The sequence below is a fragment of the Podarcis raffonei genome, chromosome 13 (assembly GCF_027172205.1).
Source record: "Podarcis raffonei isolate rPodRaf1 chromosome 13, rPodRaf1.pri, whole genome shotgun sequence".
Lineage (NCBI taxonomy): Eukaryota > Metazoa > Chordata > Lepidosauria > Squamata > Lacertidae > Podarcis > Podarcis raffonei.
This window is the reverse complement of record NC_070614.1, coordinates 37,511,676-37,534,765: the sequence shown is the minus strand read 5'-3', so window position 1 is coordinate 37,534,765 and position 23,090 is coordinate 37,511,676. Positions and strand designations below refer to the sequence as shown.

The following is a 23,090-nucleotide window of genomic DNA, read 5'->3' as shown; positions in this document are numbered from 1 at the left end:
AGCAGAGCACCCAGTCCCTGTGCTCGCAGTGACACGCGCATGGGAAGCTTATGCTTCCAAATAAAGCCGATGCTGGGCTTAGCGCTTGGATAAGTGGAATTTCATGACAAAGTCAGTACCTAATCTCAGACAAGATTTCTGGCCCAAAACACACTTCTCCCTCCCTCCCTCTGCTATTCACTGGCTGGACATAAGCAGGAACCTGCCAGAGGAAAAGGCTTCATATGCAGGGCTGCATGTATTTTTTATTGCTAGTTTGGAGAAAGTGCAGGATTTGGGCGCAGGGTCAGAAATCAGCACTCTGTGATCTCACCTTTCATTTGGGGAAAAAGAGAGAGAAAAAGACGAATGAGTTTCAAGTGTTCCCCAAAGACAATCATGGCCTTTTGGCCTGAAACTCAGGGAATTACTTGATGGGGCAAATTTCACCTTTTGATCTGGACACGTAAAGCTAGACCTATGTTACAAGAGGTGGTAAAAATAACTAGCAGGAACTGAAGAACCTGCCTGGTTATGTTAATGACGATAGCTGAGATATACCGCTGAAGATTAAGAGATATATGCAGCTATCTAGTGGGGCCATATTTCACTGTAGTGCTGACAAGCACTCATTTGGTTTTAGCATAATTCTAACCCTGAAATGCAAAGCTATTTTTAAGTGCTGGTGGAAGACAAATTAACTCCTGAAGACCTTCAATGCACTGATTTTTTAAAAATAATAATAAAAAATGTTATCAAAACAGGCATGCAATTTACAGCACAATCCAGAAGGAAAGCTTCTCTTGCACAGTAGCACTGTTCAGACGCTCTCTGCACAGGTGGGGAGTGGGATTGTGACAACTCATGGTCACTAGCCTTGCTTCCATCCTGTACACACACATTGTCCTCAGCAGGAAAGAACATGCATGTGCACCAGTTGCACAGAAATATGCTCTGGGAACCTCTCAATGATCAGTATATTGCAGGAGGGAATCCAGCACATACCGGAACTTCAGATTTGTGCATTTGACGCGGATTAAAGGGCTCTGTCACTCAAGTGCAACAAATCCACTTGGATTTTTTGAGGTTTGGAAAGTGACGAGGATCAGCACTGAAAAGTGTGGGGGCGAACAAATGACTAGCAGGAAGATGTGTATACAAATCAGGATGGAAGCTCATTCCTGGATAATTGCCCCGCAAACAAACGAGTATTGGTAAGCTGCTTTGGGTGCCAACCTTGGTTGAAAAGAGAGGTATAATAAAAAATTACAAACCAGCGAACCAAATGCAAAAATAGAGACACACTATAATCTTTTCATGGAGCAGAGAGGCAATCTCCTTGGAGGACAGCAGCACATCTGGATTATCCTGGCTTTGGGCAGCTGTTTGTGAAATCCATTCCCTGTGTCCAGTTTGGAGTGGGCCAGAGCATGCCAGGAGGAGCCATTAAAACAGGAAAAGACCTGTAGTCTTCCAGATGTTGCACCCATCTTCCCAGATGGCTGCCCATCCCAGGGGTGCACAGGTATCCGAATCTTGCATGAAAAGAGAGCAGGGGATACCTATAGGCCAAGTTTCCCTTCAGCAGCACTTTCACACCTTAAATCAGGTCACCTTCCATTTCAGCCCCTTTGTTGCCTGATATCTTCCTCTTTCTCTTGATTCCAGTTTACTGCCCTGCCCTCAGATCTGACCAGCAGGCTGGGATTGGCTAATGTTCAGAGCCTTAGGGCAGAATAAGGGAACTCCTACATTTTTTGTTCATTGTTCGATCTGAAGGAGATAAGAAGCACATCTATTTCTGTCAGGGAGTTCTGATGGAGCCCTGAGCTGGCTACTATTTTGCCTCAGGTGTACCTACGTGCAAAACTGTGAGAGAAAAAGCTGAAGAGAGGCCCTTATCTCAGCCTCGTTGGCTGCAGATGGCAAGAGGTCTTCCCCAGATATGTTGGGTATTTGAGGCTGTCTGAGGTAATTTTTTACTGTGACCATCTAGTGTCTCTGCAAGGAGAATCTCCGTAGATCCCAGGAGATAGAGAAAGAAAGAAAGAAAGAAAGAAAGATAGATAGATAGATAGATGATAGATAGATAGATGATAGATAGATAGATATCGTCTCATATTCTTTCATAAATGGTGGCAAATTATTGTGCCAACAAGGAAACAAATTAAGAGCACCTTAAGAATTTCTGGATTGCGGGGACTATCCATATAAGCCTTGTCATACAATTGCGTAATCTCTGAGTGTGTAGCACCATTTTGGACACACACACACACACACACAAACATGAAAAGAGACGGCACACTGCCTTTATAAGATATCATTATTCCTGAAATTCCTCTGGGCAAAAGAAGAATAAAAGGTCCTTCTAATGGTGTGTTGCGAAAGCCTAAGACTCAAATCTACAAAGAACTGGTTGGATCCAGCTGACCTACTCATTCTTCAAAGCATCCAAAACCTTGCCCCCTCCCCCCGCCTTCCTGCTATTCTACCATTGATGTTGTTTTATGGCTGTGGTGGGGGAGGAATGTAGTACCGATATTCCATTTACAATACCTACCACTACAGATAGATAGCAGAATTAGATTTATTTATCTTTTAAAAAAATGAAACCTAAGTTCATCTGCCACCCACCTGGAAAAGCTGAACTTTGCTGTGTTTTAACATATTCTGGGGACTTGCCTTATGCCCAGTATCCATGGGAAATAGATTATTTAGTGGTGAGGAGAAGAGCCCTCTCTGGGGTGATACCAGAATTGTGGAAAAGCTTTCCACATGCCATCAAACCTTTTCTATCACATCCATTTTTTGTGTGTGTATGTGTGCAAAGCGCTTGTTCCTGGATTTTTGCCTCTAAGATTCTAAGCCGTCGATTTTCTGGCATTGCTCTCCTCCTGGTTTGTGGCTTTGGCCTTGTCGATAGAGACCTTTAAGGTCCTCTTTGCTCCTGAGATTGCTTGTACAGGCTGCATACACTTTGAGATCCAGGCAAACCGAAGCATTTTTAAGTCATTGATTCCAGTTGTTGTTGGTGGGGAGATTTAAGCATAAAAGGTTCTGAGTTTGGCAGGATGGTGCCCTTTTGTTTTTGTGGATGTTATTGTTTAACTTGGGTTCTTTGAGGCAATTGAAATGGAAAGTTGAGGCAATTGAAACAGAAAACTGTTTAGGTGTGCAACTGTTGCAGCAAGAGTTTTACTAGCACAGAGATGGAGACAACAAGACTTACCAACGATCCAGGACTGGCAGAAAAAAGATGGTGGAATATGCTGAGTTGGCGAAATTGACTGGGAAAATTCAAAACCAGCAGGACCAAACGTTTCATAAAGACTGGAATAAGTTTATAGAGTGTTTGAAAGATAATTGTAAACATTTAACAACACTGACAGGACTGATTTAAAGCTTGATAGTTTATAGAAAGCACCGATTTACAATTAACATAATTCCGTGATCATCAGAATTGAATAGAGAGTAAAGAGGGGAAATATGAAATGCAAGTAAAAAAGATACAATTTAAGGTAATCATGGGCTGGGAGGGAGGGGAGTCGAGTGCTCGCAAGAGCAGAATATAATGTGAAAAATTTGAGTATGCTATATTTATATAAAATGGAAACTTAATAAAAATGATTTTTAAAAATGAAACAGAAAGTTTTAGAAACTAATGGCGTATATATACTTATAAGTATATAAGTTTTTATTGTAATTATTTCTATGTTTTCAACAGTTTTTATATATGTATACAGTTTTAATTCTATTAATGTTTAAATGTTTTTTAATTATTGTTTCTTCTATGTTTTTAGCAATTCTTGTTTTTATCTGTAAGCTGCCTCAAGTCCCATCAGAGGAAAAGGCAGGGTATAAACAACAGTGATAATAATATAATTCTCCCTATATTGTCCTGTTTGTTATCCAGCTGTTTTGAGTGCCACCTCTGAGGTATCAATTGCAGCACTAAGAAGCCGGGCCTTTACATTAGTTGCCCCAAACTGGTAGAATAAACGGTTTCATCTTCCCCCCTCTCTATTGGCATTCTGGAGGCTGCAACCCCCCCCCCCCCGTCTTTCATTTGGTACTGTTTTCTTTTTAAATAATTGTGTGTCCTCCCCCGCCCCCAGCAATACACTCTTAAACATACAGAAATGTGGTTATCAAGGGATTTTAATAAATAAATCATAATAAATCCACACATCTCTCCGTACACATTGCTCTCGTTTTCATAAAGGGATTCCAGTTATAAAATCTGGGGACAGGGGAGGTGTTACAAACTATGGGATTTCTCCAGCTATATAATACAAGCGGATGGAATTGCATCTGTCTGCTTGGTGTGTGTGTGTGTGTCGTGTGTGTGTGTGTGTCCCCATCTCCTAAAGCCATGCTCCTGGTCTGATTAATTATCAGGGCCGGAAAGCCAGAGTAAAACCTTGTTGCTGGTGCCAGAATTCAGCTGCCCTTGATCGGCTGCCCAGAGGACACCACATGCTAAACTGTTCTGGTCCCTGCCGGATTTAGGATTTGGGCAGAGGAGGAGAGTGTGGGCCCTAGACAAGACGCAAGGGAGACCATCTTAGGCACCGGGAGGCTCAGAATGAGTTACAGCCAGCACATGAATAACACAAGGCTGTTCCTCCCTCAAGGTTATTCCAAGTCCCCACTCTCTGAAAAGGACTGCATTAGCTTCTTCTTCTTCTTCTAGAAGCCATATTCTATCCAATTGCTCACTAAGAACTAATGTTAAAAGAAATACATTTTAATAAATGAGGCCATCTGTATTTTATGTTCTGACTGCCCTGCGGAGATTCCCTACACCTCACTGCAAAAATTCTGCTGACAAACCTGGAACAGAGTCCAAGGAAGCACTAGAAACGAAAATTCGGATCCCTGGGTTCTCCTTGGTCCCACATCGAAAACCCACACACCCACACCCACACACCCTGTTCAGCTATATATCTCTGCCATCATTTAACGGAAGTTACATTTAATAATTCCATTTCTAAATGTAGTAAGTTAGACCAAGGAAGGGATTCCTGGGTTATCATAGAATTTAGTGGATTAGATTGTGAGGGGGAGGTTTACTTAATTACATGGATTTATTTTTTTACTTTGTGCCAGGGCAGATTAATAAACACATGTGGAATAATCCAAAGTATTCCACTGAGTTCGTCGGTGCTTACTTCCTAGGAATTGTGCTTAAGGGTTGCAGCCTTTAAAAGTACAGTGGTACCTCAGGTTACAAACGCTTCAGGTTCAGATTCCACTAACCCAGAAATAGTACCCGGGGTTAAGGACTTTGCTTCAGGATGAGAACAGAAATCGTGCAGCGGCGGCGCAGCGGCAGCAGGAGGCCCCATTAGCTAAAGTGGTTCCTCTGGTTAAGAACAGTTTCAGGTTAAGAACGGACCTCCGGAACAAATTAAGTTCTTAACCTGAGGTACCACTGTACCACAACTTTAAAAGAGCATTGCTCTCTGATTTAAGAGTGGTTTCTGCATTCAGATATATCACTTTATTCCTCTCAGTAAAGTTTGTTAAGAGGCTCTGAGCTATTCCACAGCAGGGCTGGGCTGACTTCAGGCTTCACAAGGTTGCTTTGTTTTTTGTTTTTTGTTACTAGAACCACAAGATCTACCCAAGGGAACCAGTTAGAACAAAACAGCTGGGTGCTTCCCTGAGCACATTCTGAACATAGGGACTTGTTTTTAGTACTGGGACCCAGCTCGCAGTCCTTTCACACAGAAACCCACTCCTTGTTAGCATTCTTCATTTCAACAGCCTAATTTTGATGGGAAATGTTTCTTCATTGCTGGTATTTTGGGGAGAAAAAACAAACGGAGTCAAAACCCCTTTCCGATCTACTGCAACTCGTCAAGAGATGTACTAGTAGATCCTTATCTACCTTCTGCCTGCCTCTTATAGCAGCATGAAGGTGTACCTGTAGCATTTGATCTGCAATTCCTATCACAACATGCAAATTATTGCTTTAGGTCACAGAGATCAAATGGAACATAGCAGACCTAATACCTTCTGCTGTCTTCCAGTTAAAGAAATCCTACTTGAATGAATGCTCTTAGATTGACTGATAATGTTTGACTCAGTATGAGGCTAGAGTTTTGGATTGTGACCGGAAAGACCCCAGACTCAAACCCTTGACCAGCTATGAATTCTCCCTCAGCACAGCCTACATCACAGGGAAGTCATGAGGATTAAAGCGGGGGACAGACTCTAGGGTCTAACCTGCTCCTTTGGGACACTGGTAGGATACAAATGAGGTAAACAAAGTAAGCAAGGTGGGCTGCAATCTTATATCTGGGAGTAAGCGCCATTGAAGGGGGACACGGGTGGCAGTGTGGTTTAACCACAGAACCTAGGGATTGCCAATCAGAAGGTTGGCAGTTCGAATCCCCGCGACGGGGTGAGCTCCCATTGCTCGGTCCCTGCTCCTGCCAACCTAGCAGTTTGAAAGCACGTCAAAGTGCAAGTAGATAAATAGGTACCGCTCTGGCGGGAAGGTAAACGGAGTTTCCGTGCGCTGCTCTGGTTCGCCAAAAGCGGCTTAGTCATGCTGGCCACATGACCCAGAAGTTGTCTGCAGACAAACACCGGCTCCCTGGGCCTATAGAGTGAGATGAGCACGCAACCCCAGAGTCATCCGTGACTGGACCTAATGGTCAGGGGTCCCTTTACCTTTAAGCGCCATTGAACTCATGTTTTCCAGTGGAATCAGCTCATGCACTCAACTACAAATCTGTAACATAAGCCATTGCAGAAGGGTGATATGCATGCCAGTGTGAAATGCCAGAAATTAAAGACTTGACTGGCATGGGGGCCCTGCGACTTAATCAGGAATGTGTCTCCTGCCCCTGTACAAACAAGTGGCACAAGCAAGCCACAGAATGGCGTGTTGTACTGAGATAATGGTTGGTTTGTTTCACGAGCTTGCATGAGGCAACAAGTCATATTATGATCTGGTTGCACTGCTGTGGCAGCCACAAGAATGAGGGGAAGCAACAGAGGAGTGGGAGGCACATTCTCAACTCAGCCAAACTTTAAAAGAAACAATGGTTTAGCAAGATGTGCAAACCAGCTTACCATCTTCTTTTCCTTGAAGCTATTCAAGGCAGCATAACAGTACTTGAATCCAAAGGATCTTGTGTGTGTGTGTGTGTGTGTGTGTGCGCGCGCACGTGGTAGCACACATAATTTTACAATTTCAATGTAAGTATGGGGTTTAGTCCCTACCACAAATCCTCACCCAAATTAATACAGATTAAGCTCACTTCCCCATGTAGACAAACCCTGAGTTGAACTTTAAAGCCACTTTTTAATCTGTAATTAATCCAGGGGAGCGGAAAGCAAACACACAACCCTGTTTTGCTGAAAGTTTTAAGTTGCCTCTGGATACATTATTAATGCTTTGGGAAGCCGCTCATTTCAAGGTCAGAATAGGATGAAGGAGCCGTCTTCCGGCAACTACAAAAAGATTTGGGCTGTGGTGGCTTCTCCTCTATAGGGGAAACCTAAAAGGGAGCCAATTTCACACTCCCATGTAGGATCGGGACCCCTACTCTGCAATTAATCACAGAGCTTCTTTAGAAAAAAATACTGAGGACTAGAAAAGGAAAATCACTATGGACTACACCCGTATTTGGGAGTAGGAGAATGGGTTTGGAGGGCATGGGTTCTGGATTGAAGGGGGAGATTTAAACCAGAGTGCATGGCTTCCAGATCAGAGAGAGGGTCTCTAGGACAGAGGGCAAGGTTTCTAGATTAGGAGGCAGAGCTTTAAACAAGAGGACCCAGTTTACAGATTAGGCAAGCGTCTTCAAGCCAGAGGTTATGGTACCCACATTAGGAGGCAGGCGTTTAAACTGGAGGCAGGGTCGTCTTACCCATAGGCGCTAAGGGCGAGGGCCACCCAGGTGCCAGGCTCTCAGGGGTGCCAGGCCAAGAGTCCAGGGAAGAGCCCGCCCGTCGGTCGGAGCGCTGCGGCGGGCTCTTCTGCTGTGGGTGGCTCTGCACCACGAGAGTTCAGGGACAACCGAGCCAGCGAGACGCTGAGGTGGCTGGCTGGCTGGCTGGCTCTGCCCTACTGCATGCCTGGGACTGGGCAACCAGGGGGGGGCACCCCAGCACCACATATGCTTAAGAGACAGTCCTGACTGGAGGCAGTCGCTTGCAGATGAGGCGGCAGGGCTTCTTGACATATTTGACACACAATGCCTCTCTTTTTGAGACGGGGTGCCACCTGGAATAAAATATTGGGGGGCCCAGGGAAGCCCTGCTCCACATACTTAATCACATGGCATGGCACCTCCCACCCCCCCACTTTGAATGGCAATGCTCATCAACCTTGGCGGGGCCTGGCCCCCTCAAATATTTTCTTGGGGAGTCAAAGACACCTCAGCCCCTAAGGGTTGGCTCCTATGTTTTGAGATATGGTCCTTGGGCAGTTTAAGAAAGTGAATAAAAAGCTGATGGTAGCTGTTTCGACAGAGTGGCTTGGGAGAAGACACATGTCTTCTTATATTGTAGTGTGCAACATACACATATTTCATATGTCCCACTACTGGGTCCAATCAAACTGCCATGCTATACAAATCTGCAAAACCAGCGAACAGACAGGGATGAAAGCAGAATAAATGAACATAACCACTTGCAACAATACCTTGCCATATTTAACCATGTGAAGGACTGGTTTTCATTCTCAAGCCAAAGATATGGAGGGAGTTTCTGAGGAGAGTATACCACTGGGGAACTAAAGAATCCACATATAACAAATACTCTGAAGACACACCTACTCTTTCTGTTCCCCAAAGCACATACATTTTCTTAATGGGAAAAAAACATTAATTGGCATTGAAGGTGTTGGGTGGCCCTTGAGCCTGCCCTTTGCCTCACACACCATCTGAGAGACCCATCAAGTGTTCAGCCTCGTGGTGAATTACTGATATCCACGGAGCTGCCAGTCAGCTAAGAGTTTCTCATGCGCTGTGATTGTCAGTCATTAGTCGCAGCAAGGAAACCAGAAGCTCTCTGCTTCTGGCAAAGGAGCTGCTCAGAACTGAACTGGTTCTCTCCCCCCTCCCCTTACCCTCCAAAATTTTACAGGTGAGAATAAGGACACACTTGTAACACCCTGATTCTTAACTACCCTCTGCTCCTCTGCATTCTCTCCCTTGCCCAATTACACTTTGCTGAAGCAAGAGGGTGCTTGTCCTTCTGGTTAAAGACATGCTAGGAAAACACACAACTGATTTGCAGTGTGCTACCAGCAGTTCCTAGGGACACAGGTGGCGCTGTGGGTTAAACCACAGAGCCTAGGACTTGCCGATCAGAAGGTCGTGGTTCGAATCCCTGCGACGGGGTGAGCTCCCGTTGTTCGGTCCCTGCTCCTGCCAACCTAGCAGTTCGAAAGCACGTCAAAGTGCAAGTAGATAAATAGGTACCGCTCCAGCGGGAAGGTAAACAGCGTTTCCGTGCACTGCTCTGGTTCGCCAGAAGTGGCTTAGTCATGCTGGCCACATGACCCGGAAGCTGTCTGCGGACAAACGCCGGCTCCCTGGGCCAATAAAGCGAGATGAGCGCCGCAACCCCAGAGTCGGTCACGACTGGACCTAATGGTCAGGGGTCCCTTTACCTTTACCTTACCAGCAGTTCAGCAGCAGTGTGTGAAATGTCACTGTGCAGTCCTTAAGTTTTCTTGCACGTGTATTCCTAAGAGCAAGATGCATCCACCCAGTGCTTTTTTTTCTGGGGGTACGCAGGTGTACGCATACCCGTAAACGTTTTGTGAATCTTTGTACTTTTGTCCATTTACTGTATTTATTTCCCCCCTGATTTGATCTATAAAATGGTGATTTACTTGAGTCAAAATGAGAGTACCCCTAAACATATTTTTTTTTTGGGGGGGGGAAGCACTGTATCCACCCAGCACTCAAAGGTTTCACTTCTAGAGATGACGAGGAAAGAGCTGAAACTCAAAGAGTAACTGAGCTTGCACTCCACACCAAGGGCATTCTTACAAAGTGTCCTCAAAGACAAAAGCAGGGACAGTGACCTACAAGGGACCAGAATACTGTGACAGTCCCTGGTAAACAAGAACTTATGAAGTGCCTGCTTGTTCTTTTCCATCTAATTTAAAAGGTGCAACTCTAGGAATGTAGTACTCGGCACATGGCTTGCTTATTTTCCTTAAGCTGCAACACACACAACGTAACAGGCTGTTTTTGACTATGTAACTTCTATTTCAAACACAATTCAACATATAATATCTCACAAAGTGTAATTCCATAGACCAACACATCATGCAAACAGAACATAGCAAGAGAAGTTAAAGTCCAATATTGGCATTAACCACAATATTGTATTCTAATGTTCCTTGTATGTAGATATAAACTGAATTTATTTTGTTCCATGTTTCCGTCGTACAAGAATATGAGTATGCACAGCTGACGAAGCTCAGTTGGGCGAAACAAGGTATTATCCTGTTTTTCATCTGATCTGATATTTACATACAAGGAATGTTAGAATCCTCAAAGCAGCGATACGTGGAACATAATAAGATAAGCATACCATGTTGTGGTTACTGCCAATATGCCAATTTAGGAACCGAATGCACTTTATCTCCTGACCATCCATTGGACTTTAATTTCTCTTGCTATGTTCTGTTTGCATGATGTGTTGGTCTACAGAATGACACTTTGTGAGATATTATATGATGAATTGTGTTTGAAATAGAAGTTACATAGTCAAAAACAGCCTGTTACGTTGTGTGTGTTGTTACCAGGATTGTATTTACGTAACCTAAGGTTTAGTAGTATTTTCTTTAAGCTACATCAAACTCTCATACCTGCAAGCAACTGGATGTGTTGTGCCCAATTTATTTGCCTATTCTCTGTCTGTGATCCCTTGCAACCTTGAGCCTGAGGATTTTAAGAGCCAGAGAGGTGATAACAGAGCAGGGATGCCCATTTTTGTTTCATACAGGCTTCGCCAAATCAAACTAGATTACAATCAGGGCTATCGCTGCTTGATCAATTAACATTATATTTGTATAAATCTATACAAGTAAAAATAATCCTTCTGGTACAGAAAGGATACCTGCTTTGATTTTCAATTGTATTGCATGGCGTATAGATTGTGTAAAAGGCATCTTCTTAGATTCTCGAAGATTAGAAAATGCGATACGCAAATGGGGGGGGATGCTTCTTTTACGATAGTGTTTGCCATCTATAATTTTGATAACGACTTGGTTTTAAAATAGCACATACTTTAAAATCCGCAGCCTGATGAATCGGGCATCTTTTTAGTCAATTTAAAGTGTAACTTCATTAACCCATTACATGTTGCGAATACTAATTATTATTAGCTTTCAGGGCAGCAGGGTCAGGAGCTGTAGAAACTGGATCTATGCTTGCATGTGTTTTAAGGACTTGTGCCCTGCACAATTTTCAAACGAAACGTACAGCAGCCAATGAATCAAACGCAATCCGTGACAAGACCCACAGATACGAAACTATAAATGCACTCCAAGTAACAAACATTTTAAAAAATCCTTAGCTAACAAAGCAAAACGTCATGACAGTATTTAAAATGTACGGCACAGTCCCTGCTTCTAACATAAAACCAGAGCACTGCTTTAATGAACTGATGACAAGCTATTTCTGTTGTTTTCAGCAACGACATTACTTTGTTGGGTCTTATTGGTTTGAAAGCTGTCTCAGCTGGTAAGGTATCGTTTTGTTAAGTCAGTCAATAAAATGTTGCTCCACGGTGCCCTGATGTAAGTCCAACCGCTCTTGCATAGACACAGGTAATGTGAGCTGGACAATAACATATACAGTCAACAGGAATTTCCAGGATTGTGGCAGCAATTTGCAAATTTCTGGCTGTAGAATCCACTATTGGTCAATAGTCACTGGTGATTTTTTTAAAACAATATTATGTTTTTAAATGTTTAAAAATCTTCTAGAAAGTGCAGACTAAAGAATAAATATATAACAATGCCAATGCATTTATGGAACTGGTTCAGTTGAAAACTTGCCTCATTACAGATGCGTGGGGTACAGGGCCGGATTTAAGTTTGATGAGGCCCTAAGCTACTGAAGGTAATGGGGCCCTTTATATGTCCAGCTGTCCATTGTCAACAACAAATTGTCACTGTTTTTTGCATTGAATATATGCTATAGGGTAATTTATGGACCCATTACTAACATCATAGGAGCCTACACAACACAAAACACTGTTGCTGTATGTAGGTTTTATTTTATTAGTTTTTTTATCATATTTTGGAAATGTACCGTACATCCAGTTTCTTTTCCTTTAATTTTTTTGGGGGGCCCCAAGAGAGTGGGGCCCTAAGCTATAGCTCGTTCAGCTTATATGTAAATCCGGCACTAGTGGGGTATAACAACAAAAACAACTTTCTCAACCTTCACACCATTTATGCATGTTAATTTATCTGCATGAGTGACTACAGCACTAGAAAACACAATTTCTCTTAAGGAGAGGGACAACATTGTACTCTCTTTAAGAACCAAAAAGGTTTCAACTAACCGAAAAGGTAGAGAACTTCACGCCTTTTAAAAATTACATGAAGGAACCTAGCAGTGATTATTACTTTTCGGTCCTGTGCTATTTATTAGTCTGTTCTGAGTTGTATTTATTTAACACCTGATTGGAAATAATAAATGATATAATTATATTTGGTTTTTTTTTGCAAGCTTCACTTTTCTTTTATTAAAACCAGTGATCAGTACAAATAAATGTATACAATGTATTATTGCAATTTTATCCCACCCTTCCTCCAAGGAGCTTGGGGTGGCATATATGGCTTTCTTGATGAGAATATAAAATGAGCCAAGGATTGCTCTGATCCAGCACTTGGTTTCTCACAGTAACCAATCAGATGTTTCTAGGAAGGCCACAAGCAGGATATAATTCCAGTAGACTCTCCCCCTGAAGTTGTCACCCAGAAATTGGTATTCTTTGAACCTTGAGTTTCCACACATCTGTCTTGATCCTCACTTTATGATCGCAGTAACCCTGTGAGAGGTATGTTGAGCAATTGTCCCAGTGATCACTCCTTTTTACTTGAAAGGGGATTAAAACAGGTCACTCTGGTCCTAGTCCAATACACCTAACAACTACACCACACTGGTATTGGGGTTTTGTAGGTCTACTGTCTGTGACTACTTCCGTGTAGACAAAATATATATTGGGTGACGCAGATCATAAGAACCAGATGGTCGGAAGCAGACACTAACCTCTTGAATTCCACTGAATAATCTACCCATTGGCCTCCAACTGTGAAGTCTGACTTCTGCTGAAACACCAAGAAGTCTTGTGGATTGCCACACTGTCCAACTTTTTCACATCAAAAACTGGGACATCTTCCGGGTTGCGCTCCCGGGTGAGTCACTTGACCCACGTTGCGATGTCACCCCCCAAAAAAGATCGCAGCACCCAAAATGGCTGCCGTGATTTCGTGGAGAAATAAAATAAAATTGGGATGCCCTGTTTCTTCCAGGACACTTGGTGGGTATGGATTCCAAATGAATCAACTGATTACCGGGAAGCCAGGCAGACCCAAAACATTTTGCTGCCTGTGGTGAAGTACAAGATGGTGGTTCACATTCCATACACAGAAGCCAGCTGGATTAGCTCTTGAATCTTACTTCAACACTGGTAACAGGAGAGCACACCTGAGGGCAGCAAGCTCACCTAGAGGATGTAGGGCAGGCTATATGGCATGCACAGTTCTAACCACCAATACCTTGCTGCCGCTTTCCAGCATCTGCTACCTGAAGCAGCTGCTTCACTCTGCCTAATGGTAGGGCTGGGCCTGAGGGAAGTCCCCAAACCTATCCTCAGAGGGTCTGGGATGGAAGCCTATTTCATAAACTTTAGGCTGAGCATTCATAGGCTCAAATGTTCCTCCTTCTGTGGCATTCCTTGGAGAACCTCATTGGGAGCACCAAAATGTCGCTCAATAGAGGGCAATCCAATCTCTTAACCAAGGGAATTAATATCTACCTTCTAGCACTTCACAACCAAACCAAAGTGTGCAAGAAAAGAAAACACGTTTGAGCAGGTGTTTAGCATGCAAATAAATTCAGAGGACTAAACAAGTAAACCAAACCACTTGGAGATGGAAGGTTAAAAAAAACACCCTACAACGCTCCAGAAGCTCCATCCCATTTGATTTTGGGGAATAAATTCCCCTTGACTTCTGATATGACAACTAAATCTACCACAGGAACTAAATTCCTCTGCCCTATGTCTTCCTTCCCTAGCTGAGTTGCAGACGCAATATCATATGGATTCACCAGCCACTGTTGACCTGAAGCAGTGACAAACCCAATTAAAATTGAAGTCTACCATCTAGAAGCCACATAGCATCCACATAACATTTTACCTCTATTAGCCCGACAGGGAAGTGGCTGTCCTGTCCCTAGCCTCTAGTCACAGGAATAAATCTGGCACGATTTCCCCCTCACATTTAACCCTCTACTCTGTACTCATAGATAGAGGTCAGCATCAAGGTCATTGGTCTGGGTCTGCATAAGGTCCAGATAAGGTCAGGGTATAAATGCTGACGCCCAGTGGTGTCCTTTTAAACTTTTATTTATTGCAATTGTCTGTTACCCCACTCAGATAACATCATAAATATGTTTTACAACTGGAGCACCAGAATCATCTCAATATAAAAACAGATTTTTTAAAAAACAAAAACTAACAGGCAACTAAGTAAGAGTTCAGTTCACAGAAGAAGAAAAACAGATGCCAGTGTCATAGTGAGAACATTTCATAGCTGGGGTATCGCAACAGAAAAGGCCCTTTCTATCAGCATCACCTCAGAAATTGCGGGAATTTGGCCAATTGTGTCTGTGGATAGTCTTAATAGTCAGACAGGTTCCTAAAGAAGGCAGTATTTTGGATGCCAAGGCTAAGCTGGTGAGGACTTTAAAGGGAATAAGCAAGACCTTGCATTGGGCTCAGAAGAAGACCAGTAGCCAGACTGGCAAGGAGTCAAGTCTGGCAAAATGTCATCCATTTGTTTGCTAGATTTCGTTCTAACTGAAATTCCCAAGCAGTCTAGTCTGTAAGAGCATCTCCAAAAGGGCATTTCAATAGTCCTTTTTAATAAGATTCTGTATCTCTCTCATTCGTCAACGGAAGAGACAAGTATTCCCATTTTACAGAGCAAAATGCTGAGCTGGCAGGTTGTCAGCTGTCCTGACTGAGTGGGTATTTGCAATCTGGATTTGACTGCAGCATATTGTCTTCTATGCAGCGCTGTCTATGTATAGCCACCTTGCTAGCCTTCTCTTTGTACCATATCTGTCAATCTGTATCCAGACTATCTATCCATCCACATCCCTCCAAAGCCACTCATCTCTAAACTTCATATCCCCATTCTGCCTCCTTCTTTCCCCCATGCGCCTCTCTAGCCTCCCGTGTTCTCTGTCTTCCGGGATTGAAACCAGAACATTATACTGATACCAGAAGTATAGTAGCAAATCTGAGGTGGTTTTTTCCCCTGCTTGTACATATCGTTTTACTCCCTTTCTGTTCCTTCTATCCACTTTGATTGCTGCCGTGTGACATTCTCTCTCACATTCTAGTGACAAACTGTTTTATAACTTGTTTTCTTCTGAAGGTAACTGGCATATGTGGGGTCCATTAGGGCAACTACCAAGAGACGACTGACTGCAACCTTCTGCAAACCCTTTTGCAATCACCCATTGCCTTTGAGTTCCCACCCTGGACATCTGTTGCAAAGAAACCACTTACCCCATTACATTTGGACATCCCTGCATCTTTCCCCAGAAGTGTTTAGTTTGTTCCAGGTCACTCTTTCTCTTCTTCAGTAATGCTGTATCTTTTCTCTCTCTCCTCCTTTTCTCTCGTCACCTCTTTTCTCTTCCTTAATTCTCGTCTCCTGGCCGTCAAGGATGCCTCTCACTCACTTTTACTCTCCTCTGCTCCCTCAGACCAACTGTTGGGAACATAGATCTCAGCTAATCCCTAGAGCATCTGTAATTTGCCTTGAGTTGAAAAGGAGGCAAGCACAAGCCCCTCCCCCTGGCCCTTTGGGATTGGCTGCTTTTGGGTGTCCCTCTCCAGCTGTTTATGGACAGCTGGATAGAGAGAGAGCCAGAATGGGGATGGGGAGGAACTGAAAAAACGAGGAGGGATAGGGTCCAGGTCTGCCTTTCAACTTCTTATATCTTTATATTTTCCTTCCTCTTGTATTTATCAGTTCATTCATTTTATTTTATTTTCATTCTCTCTTTGTTAAGCTCCCTCCAACCACTCTGTTTTCTCTCTCTACACTCAGCAATAAAGTGCCGAGGCCTGCAAATCAATGCATGGAAAATGCTCCCAGGGGATCAGAAACGTCCTGGTGGAAACCATTAATGGTTTAAGCTTTGGACAGTCAGGACTCATAAACTGCAGAACCTGCCTTTCTTTTCCATATTTACCCTACCTAGACGGACACACACACACACACACACACACTGAGGCATAATTTAAAAAGAGTAATGAAAATGGCTCCTTCATGGCTTCCCTCATTTTCACAATTTACTGTCAGATGTCATAATTTGCCAAGTTATGTTAGAAAATATCTGAAGCAAACATGATGTTTGGAGTTCGGACATTTTCTGGTAATTTTGAAAAGCCTATATCCAATTTCAGCAACTCACAGAAATTGCATCATTTTCTTAAGATACGGCCACTTAACAAAGAAAGCCTGAAAATGTCTAAGATTGTGTAAGGGGATAGGCAGAATTCAGCTTCATTTGAGCACTTAGCAACTTGCCTTGGAAAATGTTGGCATTTACCAATAAACAATAAAAATGTGGATGAAAATTGACTATCAGTCAAAAGTCGCCTTTGTTTCCTGAACTTTGCTGTCAAATGTCAGTGATTTCTCATGGGTTTTCTAAAATGTTAAAGAAATATTGTATATTAAGATGGTTGGCATCTCTCTGTCTTGGGAGACAATGGAAGCGTGGGCTTTCAGGGGTCAAGTCAAGCCATTGGAGATTTACAGTGATTGCTGTGACTGTAGAGATCAATACAGCTGGGGCAGATGAAGGCGTCCGATTGTGCTGAGGCAGGTATACCATAGCTTTTCTTCTTTCTGTGTATTAATAACATTCACAGAGCTTTGGCATTTACTGTTGCTAGGGGTGAGCTGAAATAACTTGTCGTTCTTTTGTATATTTGTTCAGCAGGGCAAAAAACTTTTTAAAAATATTTTTTTCTGACATTTTTTGAGGCACTGTTCAGAAGAACTGACTTCGTCCTCAGTGGTGTCTTTCAGTTGCCCTCAGTGATTTTATCACACAGCCAAATCTGATTGGTTGTGTAGCATCACACAACCAATTTAATATGTGATGCCAAATTGAGCGGAATTACCTGTGTGACTAATCCAGGAAGAAGATTCAGGTTTTTTTTGGGGGGGGGACATAAGTAGTAGTAGCACCATAAACAGTGGCACCTTACAAAATAAATAAATGAGTGACTTTTTAGTTTTACAGGAAATATTTCTGCGCCACGAAAATGGTAAATTTTGTCTTCAAAGCAGAGGATCTTCGTTGCAACACTGACTGGAGATATATTCCACTCATACATAATAGCTTGTTTAAAAGGCACTAGGGCTATTTTTATTTTACACAGGACAATAAAAAAGGCCTTTGAACCTTTCTCGCTCTGCTTTTGAGTGTTATTTGTTAATGCAGGACAGGCTGTGCAGGAAGAGAAAGCAAATGTCAAGCATTTTTAAAGTCTTACACGATAGACCTATTTAATCACAAATCAATGTAAGTCTCCCACTTGTGCAAAAACGCCCCCCCCCCATAAATTATGTAGCACAGCTATATTTCAGCGAGGGAACAGTGCTTTCTTTACATCAAACCCCTTTCTCAACAAAAGGTTGCATTCTTAAAGCAGCAGCACACTTAATGCAGGGGCTCTTGCACTTTCCCTTGCGTAAGGAGCCACTTACCTAGCAAAATGAATGGAGATATTGAGGGTTCACTTCTATATTGAAAAGGAAATTGCCTTTTAAGAGCAGTAGTCTCGTTTCTAGGCCAACATCTCCACCTTGTGGAGAGTTTGGAGGCCTGCATCAGCTTACTGTAGTTACCATTTTCGGAAGGCTGAGTTGGGAATTCTATTTCATTCCTGCTGAGCACCCAGCCTTCAAATCTCTATCTAACTTTATGGGACCACTTTGACCTCTGTCTAACTTTATGGAACACCACAACCACTTTGACCTGCCTGCTGTGGAACAGCCGCAAAATGTGTTATATTTTAGTAAGTGTTCCAGGAGGATACAGATTTGGTCCACTGCAGGGAGTGGGCCAGATTTGGGGTAATCCACACTTCCTCTTGTCCCACAGTCCACTTTCTCCTCCTCCTCCGAAGTGAATTTGACTTTACCGTGGAATTCCTAAAGGCCCATAAGAACACAGAGCAATATTGTACATCCCTGGCATGTGGATGGTTTCCTTTGTATGTGAAGCAATACCTAACCACCCAAGATCTTTTCCGCCGATTGAGAGCTTCTGAGAGCCTCTGACTTCTTGGGTCCACTGGAGATGATGTTATCATCCATTTCCTGTAGCTTCAGATGCAACTGTGGGCCCACAGAAAACATCAACATCTTGAGGGTGAGGACGGCGGAGGTGAAATGAGATCTTAGGGACGCTAATAGCAATCTGCTACAATGCTTGCATTCTTCGTCCTCTTCTATTGGTGAGAATCAGAAAGGCCAAAACAGTTGGTTCAAGGGAGTTAGAAACAAGGGTGTTTACCAACACAACTGTGTGGGTATGTGTGTGAGAGAGGCAGGGTTATTATCTGAAATGAAGGGTTGTGCCTATAAATTATGCCATTTGCCCTGCAAATCCTCAACTCTATATTAATCCAATTTGGATGGACTATATAGGCCATTGCTTATTGATGAAGAGAATGGGACTGTGGACTCTTTACATGCTTGGGGGCTCACAAATTCTATTTCACGTGGATTTCAGGTGAAGAACCTAGACTATGAAAGTATCTTCCACAGCCTGGTCTCAGAGTCAAGCCCTGATTTTTTGTATATCTGTGTGGGGAGAGCTTTTAGCAGAAGTGGGTGCTGTGGTCCAGCAGGAATCTTCTTGTTGTAAGTCCTGTTTTCTAATGGCTTCTTATTTTTTCAGGCTGCTTCCTGCTTCAGGAGGAAATGGATATAAAAGGTAAGAATAAGTCATAGCGGAGAGGGAAGATGGTATTAGTGAATGTTGCCATTTAAACATACCAGATCTTCCACAGTGGAGTGTATGCTTTGATTCATACAACCCTGTTTCACACTGCGACTGTGAGATATGGGGTACCCATCATTTAGTAACTGCCGACACAGTGCTTTGCAATGTAGCCATTTTGTTGGTTGAGAAGCTGCCATCTCCCCCACACGCACATAGGTTGTCACGATGCCAGCAAGAGATGTATTCTTAAGGCAGACATGCTTCTGCTTCCACTGCTGTGCCAACTGCTAAATGGAGGGTAAGTCACTTCTCATGATGTGAAAAGGGGTCATCTAAAATCAGTCCAAAGGAGGGTTTAATTTTGACTGCATTCTCTTTACCTAAATTGTGTTTGAAGGCAAGGTTCAAGGGTAATGCAGAAGCAGAGTTTGGGATAAGGATAGTGGTTAACTTAGTTGTGCACCAAGACCCCTGACTGTTTAAGGTAAGCAGATTTATTTTAGAGTCCAGCCTACTTACTGTATTGATCCAAATATAAGCCACATTCCCCCTCCCCCCAGATTCCGACTCTGAAAAGTTAAAGTTCAGCTTAAATTTGCGACCTTGGAAAAATGGGCTTTTACGATATCGCTGCTGAAACAGACATACGGTGAAACAGAACTGGTGTGAGTGCCTGTGGAATTTTAAAGAACCGGCTTATATTTGGGCCAATATGGTAGTTATTATCTCAAGGTCCCATGATTTAATCTTTCACTTGTGTTAGCTTAACAGCGAACAGAATTTTGAAAGACAGTTTCTGTTTATTTTTTAAAGAATAATTTAAAATAATCAGAACACATACAAACCTTTGAAAACAGTGCAGGTGACTCTAGAATTCTCCGCTTCTTGGTTAGAGTGCTTTAATGCCGAGTGATGGCCTGTGAAGAGACATATTTTGATTTAATGTGTCGAGTGCCTCATGCAGTTGATGGGGGCCATTTTTTCTTCCTGAGTTAGAGCTTTGCTCCTGGGTCAATGGAAGGGTAGTTCCCCCAGCTGGGTTCTGAAAGTTCCCAAGGAGGGTTGCAACCATCAAAACACAACATTAAAAACAGTTTTAAACAAGTTAAAATTACTAAAATAAGGTGGGTCCTAAAATATATATATCTCAAAGGTCAAAAGTCAGGATGAACAGCTGTATACAATGATTGCTTCTACTTGCCAGCCATACCTTATTCTAGAATGTACCATTTACCCTCATCCAAGTTTTCTTTTCGAATATGCACAGTCTCCAGGGGACTTCCCCACCAAGGTTTTAAAGTTATACATCTCCAAACCCCAGGGCTTCCTCTAATGTGCTGATATATACCATTTGTTTCTCATTGTCCCCATTTTAGCTCCATTTCTGTCAGCACTCACCACTTGAGTGAAATATACTCAGAGTCGCGAAGTGATTTCATGCTCTTTATTCAGCTCGTAGTGGTGAGGAGGAATGAATGAATGTCCCCTCAAAGTATCTGCTTTATATACATTATTTACACAATGGGCTGCACATGATTGGCTAATTCCGGAATTCTACTGTAAGCCAATCAGGTTGTGGATTCACTTCTATCTGGAGCATGATTGGGTAGTTCCTGCCAACCAATCATACTGCTGCATTGTTCTAGGACCAATCAGACTGCTGCATTCTGAATCCTATTGTTCTAGGACCAATCAGACTGCTGCCTTTTGGATCCTATTGTTCTAGGACCAATCAGACTGCTGCAGTTTGGATCCTATTCAGCTCAGTACATAACACCCCTCCCCTCTAAGTTCCAGTCCTGCCCGGGAGGTCGCATTCATAGTCCTCGAGGTACGCCGGTGGCCTACGTGTGCGTTGCGGCCTGGGGTGTTCCCTGGTCCGGGGTTCAGGTTCTGGCTCGTGTTCCAAGGATGCTGGCTGTGATGGGGCTATTTGGTCTGGCGCAACCGGCTCGCTCAGTCGTGGTTCTGGTTCCGGTGTCCTTTCGGCCTCGCAGGTCCTCTCTGTATTTACTGATTCTGCCTCTCCTGCTGGCCCCTCGTGCTCTATGGGCCTCACTGCCCCTCTGTTCCCTTGGGACTCCTCTGACCTTTCCTCCTCCTGGTTTTCTCCCGGGAATCGTCGCCGTATCTGGTCGCAGTGGCGGCGCCAGCATTGCCCCCCATCTGTTAGCACCTCGTACGACACGGGGCCAGTGACCCTGGTGACTGTGGCGGGTACCCATGCTGGGCCTGCCCCAAAATTCTTTGCGTACACTGGGTCCTGGGCCTCGAAGGTCCGGGGGTTCCTGCCTTCCCCCACCACTACCTCATCCTGAGCTCTATCGGGGTGAAGGCGGTCCAATCTGATTGCAAGGCGCCGACCCATTAGTAGTTCAGCGGGGCTCCGGCCAGTCGTTGAGCTGGGGGTGCTGTGCTGTGCTAGAAGGAATGTGGCAAGGCGGTACTCCCAATCCCCTTGCGTCATGCGGCGAAGGGTGTCCTTGGTGGTCCGCACCATGCGTTCTGCTTGGCCATTGGTGGCAGGATGGAATGGCGCCGAACGGATGTGGCGGATGGCGTTCTGCGCTGTGAAGGTTTGGAATTCTCCTGACGTAAATGCAGTCCCGTTGTCTGAGACGAGAGTGTCAGGGAGCCCGTGGGTTGCAAACAGCCTGCGTAGTACCCGGATGGCTGCGGACGTAGAAGTGGACGGTACCAGTGCGACTTCCAGCCATTTGGTGTAGGAGTCCACCACTATGAAGAATGTTTTCCCCTGAAAGGGGCCAGCGAAGTCCACATGCAGGCGTGACCATGGTGCCCGGGCGGACTCCCAGGACTGGACTGGGGCCCTTGGGGGATCTGGGCGGGATTCTTGGCAGGCCTGGCAGTGTTTGACCCAGGCCTCTATCTCTCCGTCGATCCCCGGCCACCACACATAACTCCTGGCAAGGGCCTTCATTCTTACTACCCCTGGGTGTGTCTCGTGTAGGGCTGTGAGGACCCTTTTGCGGAGGGGCTGGGGAACAACGACCCTGCTTCCCCATAACAGGCACCCCTTGTGGGCCGACAGTTCATGTTTGCGGGTTGTGTAGCCGGCGAATTCTGGCCCGGGGCTGCTGCTGGGCCATCCCCTCCACACCCAGTCCAGGACCCGGGAGATGACCCTATCTTTCTTGGAATGGTGTGCAACTTCTTGTGCCTGAATGGGGCGGTCGGGAAGCAGCTCCAGGCTCATAACCTCTTGTGCAGGTGCTGGGTCGGGGCCTGTTTCCGGTAGTGGTAGCCTGCTGAGGGCATCCGCATGGCCCATCGCCTTCCCTGGACGGTGAATCAGTGCATACTGGTAGCTGGCAAGGAAAATTGACCACCTGAGGACGCGAGGAGACAGCACTTGGGGGGTCTGCTTTTCAGGGGCAAATAAGCCAAGCAACGGCTTGTGGTCAGTCACCACGGTGAAGGGCCGCCCGTACAAGAAATCATGGAATTTTTTTACTCCCTTCACGATTGCCAGACCCTCCTTGTCGATTTGCGAGTAGTTCCGCTCGGTTGCGTTGAGTGTCTGGGAAAAGTATGCCACCGGTACCTCTCTTCCATCCGGGAGTTGGTGTCCCAGGACAGCGCCAATTCCATAGGGCGAGGCATCGCATGCTAGCACCACCGGCAGCCTCTCGTCGAAGTGTGCCAAGACCGAGTTTGAGACAAGCAAGTCCTTGACTGCCTGGAATGCGGCCTCCTGGCGCTGGCCCCACACCCAAGGGGCCCGCTTGTCCAGGAGTCTGTGTAGGGGCTCCGCTACCGCCGCCTTGTGGGGAAGGAAGGAATGGTAAAAGTTCAATAGTCCCAAGAAGGCCTGAAGTTCAGTCTTGTTCTTGG

At 44.4% G+C, this 23,090-nt stretch overlaps 3 protein-coding genes across 3 annotated transcripts in view; 1 reads left to right on the top strand and 2 right to left on the bottom strand.

The window, feature by feature from the left end:
- KCNJ14 (potassium inwardly rectifying channel subfamily J member 14) overlaps positions 1-15,997 on the bottom strand; it is a 28,425-nt gene extending 12,428 nt beyond the window's left edge. The window contains exon 1 of the mRNA XM_053361781.1: positions 15,772-15,997. The gene's annotated coding sequence lies outside the window, so the exon portion shown is untranslated. The remainder of the gene's footprint in view (positions 1-15,771) is intronic.
- The window catches only part of LOC128399909 (immunoglobulin superfamily member 1-like), a 270,931-nt gene that overhangs the window by 201,082 nt on the left and 46,759 nt on the right, over positions 1-23,090 (top strand). The gene's annotated exons all lie outside the window — the stretch shown is intronic.
- The window catches only part of LOC128399910 (brain-specific angiogenesis inhibitor 1-associated protein 2-like), a 157,316-nt gene that overhangs the window by 98,443 nt on the left and 35,783 nt on the right, over positions 1-23,090 (bottom strand). The window lies entirely within an intron of this gene.